This window comes from Nymphalis io, chromosome 11 (assembly GCF_905147045.1).
Source record: "Nymphalis io chromosome 11, ilAglIoxx1.1, whole genome shotgun sequence".
In the NCBI taxonomy this organism is placed as follows: Eukaryota; Metazoa; Arthropoda; class Insecta; order Lepidoptera; family Nymphalidae; genus Nymphalis; species Nymphalis io.
In genome coordinates, this window is record NC_065898.1 from 8,271,164 (window position 1) to 8,278,613 (window position 7,450).

General features: G+C 34.7%; 1 long non-coding RNA gene across 2 annotated transcripts; it reads left to right on the plus strand.

Annotated features, from left to right (window-relative positions):
• Positions 1-589: 589 nt before the first annotated feature.
• Positions 590-1,354, plus strand: LOC126772016 (uncharacterized). Of its 2 annotated transcripts, none has more exons than XR_007669613.1 (2): positions 590-793; positions 1,191-1,354. It is a non-coding gene; the product is annotated as an uncharacterized LOC126772016 (long non-coding RNA). The 2 variants fall into 2 exon arrangements; XR_007669612.1 differs by having other exon boundaries at positions 1,199-1,354.
• Positions 1,355-7,450: the final 6,096 nt, after the last annotated feature.

Sequence of the window (7,450 nt, forward strand, 5' to 3'; positions counted from 1 at the left end):
GAAAATAAAAAGGTGCTTAATTATGTTCTTCATCCTAATAATTACGAAATTTACCGCCCGCCGCGCCGTCAAATTTTTTAACTGGAATTTGTTTTTCGTATTAATTGAGATTTTGGCCCGCTTTGCTATCTGGCACGTTTGCTCCTTTCACTCTACCCCAACCCCAGGACCGTTCATTATTTTTAGTAAAATACGGGAGGCTATATCTACTGGCCATGTAAAAAGTGTCAACTATTATATCTTAACCGGTGACACCTGAGGATCACACTTCACATTGAAGTACTACTTATTAGCCTATTCCAACATTTATATACATATATTAAGTATTACTCCTTCCATTACATCTACCGATAGCCTATTCTAATCACTAGAGGAGTAAACCCAAATAAAAAACAAATAAACCCAGATAAGACACCGACCATTGGTCACCGATATCAATTGACGCGATAACATTGGTCGACATCTTGAATAATCTATGATATTCACTATGGAAAATAAATGTTTTAGACAGAGATAGAATAATCAAATCTTTTGTCCCTTATCGCGTAACTAGTTTTATCAAGGTCGGATACTCAAGTATGAAACAAACTTGACAGTAGGTGCGTTCATTGTGTTTATTGTTCAATTTTTGCTTATTTTTATATTAGAAAACGATTCTAACCCAGTGAAAAGTAAAACAAACATAATGATATAAGAATTTATATTATATCGAAGATTATACAATGGTGCATTGTCGTTTTATTTCATGTTAAAGCGATAGCAAGAATAAAATTGCCAGCGTGTGTTTTCACAGGTAAGAAAGACCGTTTTATCCCTATATATAGTTTCTTATTGATGATTATTTATGCCATAGCATGACGCCACCTTATATCGCATTAAAATCCTGAAGATAATAGGATTTGTTGTTATCATTCATAACCTATAAATATTTATCATGTAAGGGCTGGCAGCGTCACCTAATAAAATGTCTCGATTTTTGATTAAAAGTTGCGAAATAAATTCGGAGTCTAATAACAGCCTACAATGCTTCGTTATCTATAAATATGTTATTTTAATTTATTCTTTCTCCTATTTGTAATTTCCTAATGACAATATTATTTAATATTCTTCTTGAATTTATTATTATTATAATTTATTATATTAACATAGAATACATGTGGCAAACATGCTTTATAAATAATTTAATTAAGTATTTTAGATTGCAACATCTGAGGAAAATGCTAATCCAGTACCATATAAAGATACTGAAGCACTATTGATAACGGAAACAAAAACAAACAATGTAACGGTTTTTGGGTGTAGTTGGAAAACAAAACAAAAATTAACTAAAAAATAAAAAGTAAAATTTAATAACCTCATTTTGTTTTAATTAAATCCTGAAAATTATTTATCTCCCAAAACAGGGAATGCAGTTACTATGGCAACATTATACGCACACATTGGTATATTGACTTGGTCAAAGTGAAATCATCTCATGTCGTATCTACATTTTGACACGTATATACGACTTACCGAGGAGACCAGGACCCCCTGTTAGTGGTTAGAACACGTGAATCTTAACCGACGATCGTGGATTCAAACCCGGGCAAGCACCACTGAATTTTCATGTGCTTAATTTGTGATTATAATTCATCTCGTGCTTTACGGTGAAGGAAAACATCGTGAGGAAACCTGCATGTGTCTAATTTCATTGAAATTATGCCACATGTGTATTCTACCAATACGCATTGGAGCAGCGTGGTGGAATAAGCTCCAAACCTTCTCCTCAAAAGGGAGAGGAGGCCTTAGCCCAGCAGTGGGACATTAACAGGCTGTTACTACTACTACTACTATTGGCATATTAGGTCCTTACATATGAAATTGGCGTTTTGTACGGGAGGAATATAAAGTCAATTTTTTTTTGTAAAATGTATTTAATAAACCAACGTTTGCACCGTTGTTATCTATGCACTTTTGCCATCTCATGGCTAGTTCATTGATCCCTTTACTAAAAAAACCATGGTGGCAAGAATCAATAAACTCTATGAAGGCGGTTTGAACTACCGCATCGGAGTTGAATTTTTTCCTTGTAAGAAGTTGTCCAAATTCCGGAAAAAATGGTAAGCTGTTGGAGCAAGGTCCGGGGAGTACGGTGAATATCGCAGACATTCCAATTGTAGCTCATCTAACTTAATGGTTGTTTGTTGTGCAGTGTGTGGTCTTGCGTTGTCGTGAAGCAGCAGTGGCCTAGAGCGATTGACCAATCTCGGTTGTTTAGCAGCTAGTTCTTCCTTCATTGTTTGCAGTTGCTGACAATAGATATCTGCCGTAATCGTTTGGCCAGATTTTAGAAAGCTGAAGTGAACGACACCGGCGCTAGTCCACCAACACTCACAAGTAACTTTTTCTGAGTCAATTTTCGTTTAGCGCAGGATTTGGCAGGGTCTCCAGGGTTCAGCCATTGCGACGAGCGCTTTCGATTATCGTACAGTATCCACTTAATTAAGGTTATTTGAAAAGCCGAGATGGTCCAGTGGTTAGACACGTGAATCTTAACCGATGATCGTGGGTGAAAACTTAATTTGTGTTTATAATTCATTTCGTGCTTGACGGTGAAGGAAAACATCGCGAGGAAATCTGCATGTGTATGATTTCATTGAAATTAAGCCTCATGTGTTTTCTACTAACCCGCATTCGAGCAGCGTGGTGGAGTAAGCTCCAAACCTTCTACTTAAAAGGAAGACGAAGCCTTTGCCCAGCAGTGGGATATTAACAGGTTGTTACTGTATACTGTGTATATAACTCTAAAAACGACCTACATATATTCTCTAAACCTGAATTTATTTAGCTGTGACAAGGCTTCTAGATATTAAGATTTATAAAATGTCGTATATTTTACGAATATTATAAAATAGTAAGAAGATCGTACATCGATATCGAGATCGTATATCGAATGATCGTGTCGTCATTTTTGAAGTATTTATTTTTCGACAGAAACAATCTCAAATTATTCAATACGGTTTTTTTCAATCTTTTCTATATTCTCGTGTATAAAATATATAAATAGGCTACCTATGTTTAATATATACCTACCGAGGTACTAGTTAGTATTTGCGTACTTCAAAAGTTTGTATAAGTTTTAAGTTTATAAAGAAAGTAAAATGCTGAGTGTTCGTAATCTGTTTATTCAAAAATCTGTCTGTGTTTCGACTACAAATGTTATTAGCTCCAACGATTACAATGATATGCCAAAGCGTCGTGTTTTTAAAGCACCAGTCCCAATCGTTAATTCTTCGTTCGCTCAACGCTTTGATCCATTCATTTCGCCTTTCATGTATAATAAAGTAATCAAATTATGCGACATCAAAGTCTGCACTATAAAAAAAAGCTAAACAGGCTCTCTATATTTGGTTAGTCACACTTTCGTATGATATGACAGAAAGTATTCTTACCGTGCTATCGTGATTAAAAAAAAATATATAAATAAAATATAATATATATAAATAATGTATCTATATAGCACCCACATTATATTGTATTTATATATACATACATTTAATATTATTGACATTTTATATAGTTTTAATAGTCTTGCGTAGTTTGCTTAAAATTATATATATATCTATAAAGTTAACAACAATGTTTTAAGAACACGTTATTAACCGTAGGTAAAACGCTGTCTATAAATCGTAGCAAGGTATTCACGATACAAGCTTGCTTAGTGTGGAGTCCACCGAAAATACAATTATGATATCGTTTCAGCAAACAACCCAGCTATTGTATCAAGTGTGTAATATTTACTGTAAATTAAACAATTTTTTATTTTTAAGTATGTATACCTACATATATATCGACTTATAACAGATGTGCTTAAATAATTAAAAAACGGGTTTCTGCGAAATCGTTAACAATATTATTTTGTCATGCATTGATTGTGTGTAAAAAGTTAGTTCGTCGGGAAAGAAGACGTAAACCTTAACAGAAGATTGCTGGTTTGTTAACGAGTAGGACCTTTGATTTATCAATTAGTAGCAATAGTAGTGTACGATTATTCATAGAATTAACTTTAGTTAAATGGTCACGTAAAATGCATACTTTTAACTTAATTTATTAAGGCTTTTACGAACATTTATTCTCATTACATCACCATACTACCGATTATATATTATATTATACTGATTCCGATAAGATATTTTTTGTCGAGTTGTAATTTATACCTCATTTAAGAAGAGAGAAATTTAAATATTTAGTTTACCGAGCGTGGGATTCTGATTACTTTATGGTCTTTGACAAAATGTATTGAAAAGCTGTAACATTCATTTTTAGATTAAAGGTGTCGTAAAAGGCCTATTAAGACAAATAAATGTCATCATGTATATAAATATATATACACTGGCCTCCAAAAAAATCGACCCACCTACATTTTTTGTAAAAAAGCTATCGTATGGTTTTAAACTACCACATATTTATATTTTTAAGATTGATAATGAAAAAATGCAATTGTAGGATTGTACAAAAACAGAAATAGTGCGCAAAAAATAGGTTTTTAGGTAAATATGTGACAAAACACGAAAACACAAAATTTTACGCAATTTTATTTTTTTGTGTACAAAATGATTATGCCGTTTGTTTTTAAATTTGGGTGCCTAAATCTAACTTTAATAGGGAGTGTTTCCTCCTCTTGACCTAATCACTGCTTGCATACGCCTATTAAGTGACCTGATTAGCTTTTTAATGTCTTCCTGTGGGGTCCGTTGCCATTCTTCAGTTAGGGCAGCTTCCAGTTGATTCAGGGTTTCTGGAATTGGATTTCGTGCTCGAACCATACGTTTTAGCTGGTCCCAGAGGTGCTCTATCGGGTTTAAGTCCGGACTATTGGCTGGCCACTGCATAACTGGAATTTCGACTTCCCTGAGATAGTCTTTAACAATTCTAGCGACGTGAGGTCGTGCGTTGTCGTGCATAAGTTGGAAATTATCCCCAATATATCCAGCGTAAGGCATCACATGAGGCTCCAGAATGTCCGTTATGTAAGTTTCAGATTTACAGCACGATTACGGAAAAAAACAGCTCTGTGCGTCCCGTCAAAGAAATACCTCCCCATAACATTGTAGAGCCTCCACCAAATCGGACTGTTTCTCGAATGCAACACTGAGAGTAGCGTTCTCCTGGCCTTCGCATGACGTTACGTCGTCCATCAGAGCCTACTAGAGACATTTGGCTTTCACCACTGAACAATACTGTCTCCCATTGGTCCAGTGTCCAATCGACGTGCTGCCTAGCAAATTGTAGTCTTGCTTGTCGATGGGATTCTGTGAGTTTTGGTCCTGTTGCTGGCTTGTGAGGGGTTAAGTTTTGCTCTCGAAGTCTTCTTCTTACAGTATTTTCACTCACAGACACTCCACGACTTTCTCGGAGTCTACCTTGAACGTCAACAGCCGAAAGATGTCGGTTTCTTAAAGACGTCAAACCAATAAAACGGTCATCGGTCGGGTTCGTGACATGCCCCCTGCCAGATCCTGGTCTCCGGCGATACTCCCCAGTCTCCAAGTAGCGTTTGTACACTCTTCGCACCGCTGAACGACTTAATTTTAGTGTTCTAGCCACATTTCGCTGACTTAACCCCTCATGAATAAGAGCTACGACTTGAGCAGCTTCTGCTTCAGTAGTATCCATTTTTTATGTTTAAACTTATTAAAATTATTGTTTCAACAAAGTTTCATACACTTAATCAATAATAAACATCGAACCGAGATGACTCCGCGTTAAGAACTGGAAATAAACTAACCATGCACTTTGTGCACAAAGTAACGTTTTCTTATCAATACTTTAAAAATATTCCAAATATCCTCAATAACACTTACAACTCCTCCAAATCAATATCAAGTGGGTAATAAAATGTTAAATGTATGTCCCATAAGTAAAACAATCCACCTAGGTCGCCGCATAGTTAAGATAACAACTTTGTAAGTAAAAAAATACGGGTGGGTCGATTTTTTTGGCGGCCAGTGTATATATGGTTTAATATTTTTATTACTTATAATAAATATGGTGAACTTCTGCTAGTATCGTTGTTATAATATTCTAATAATATTTTACTTCAGTTATTAATCGATATAAAACATTTGAGAAATGCATCGGTTGCGTATTGCCTCATGTGTAACGAATTTGTTTGATATTTATTGGGGGACAAATGTCGGGTACTTGGGTATCTTTAGTTCAATAGAAGCCATTGTATGATTGTAGCCATTTTATCTTTACCTGCGTACTGACACGCACCGCACCTACCCTCTACTGATCGGTTAATTTTTGTACAGCATCGTGTTAGGAAGAAATTGCATATTACATTTTATTATATTAGATAGATATTGACTACGTCGTGTAGATTTAAATTTAATAGAACATGGATCAAAAGTTGTGGCTTCTCGTCGAATGGGTAGACGAACAAAACATATTTTACTTCGTGACAAGCGTAACGATGGTGCACGCAGGGCGCGAATTCTTCGAGTTTCTGGTGAGTCACTTTCGTTATTTAATTTCGTTTTGTCTGTCTGTTCGTCTGTTTGTGCAGGCTAATCTTTGAAACGGCTAAATACCAAATTGACCGTACCCAAATCAGTTAAGCCGTTTCTAAGATTAGCGCGCACAAGCAGACAAAAGTTCTAACAATCATTGATTTGGGTTTTATTGCGTTGATAAAGGCCCACGATAAAAGTTTTACTCAAATATCTTCCATGTACAGACAGTATCAGTTACATTTTTATCATATGTATAGGTATAGATTATTTGATTTTCAACTACCGACATGCTCTATAGGTAAAGAGAGGTAAGTACCTCCTTTTTTTCAATCAATTATTATAAAATAAGTGTATTTGACACAGCTGTTCCGACAGAAGTATTTTTTTTAGATATTATTTGGAGATTTTAGATTTTAAATATCGTATGAATTTTTATGTTCATATATTATATCTTGTTATCATATAATTATATACATTTTCAGATAACAAACATTATGTCAAAGAGTTGAAAGTGATGTTGGAAGACAAGACCATCAAGTGAAAACTGTTCTTTCATTGTGTGTGAATACTATAAAAGAGATGAAAACGGGTCCAATGGTGAGTATAAGATTATTCATTTATTACAGATAATACTTATTTATATATGTAATTATTATTCCTCCGTCAATTTGTATTTATTTACAGCAATTATAAAACTATTTGCTCATACTACATACATTATCCTCTTTAGGCGTAAGCCAAGATTGTAGATACTACAGACGGCGACCATAAGATTTGGCCCGTCCATTTGTTTAATGTATATTGTTTGAAGAAAAAACATTTTACGTAATTTTATATACATATAAATCAAACGAAACTTTGAGATTATAAAAACGAAGCGATTATAAAAATACTATCTTACCTTACCTTACTTATACTATACTAGATTCGCCTTTCGGACGTCGTTGAGCGAG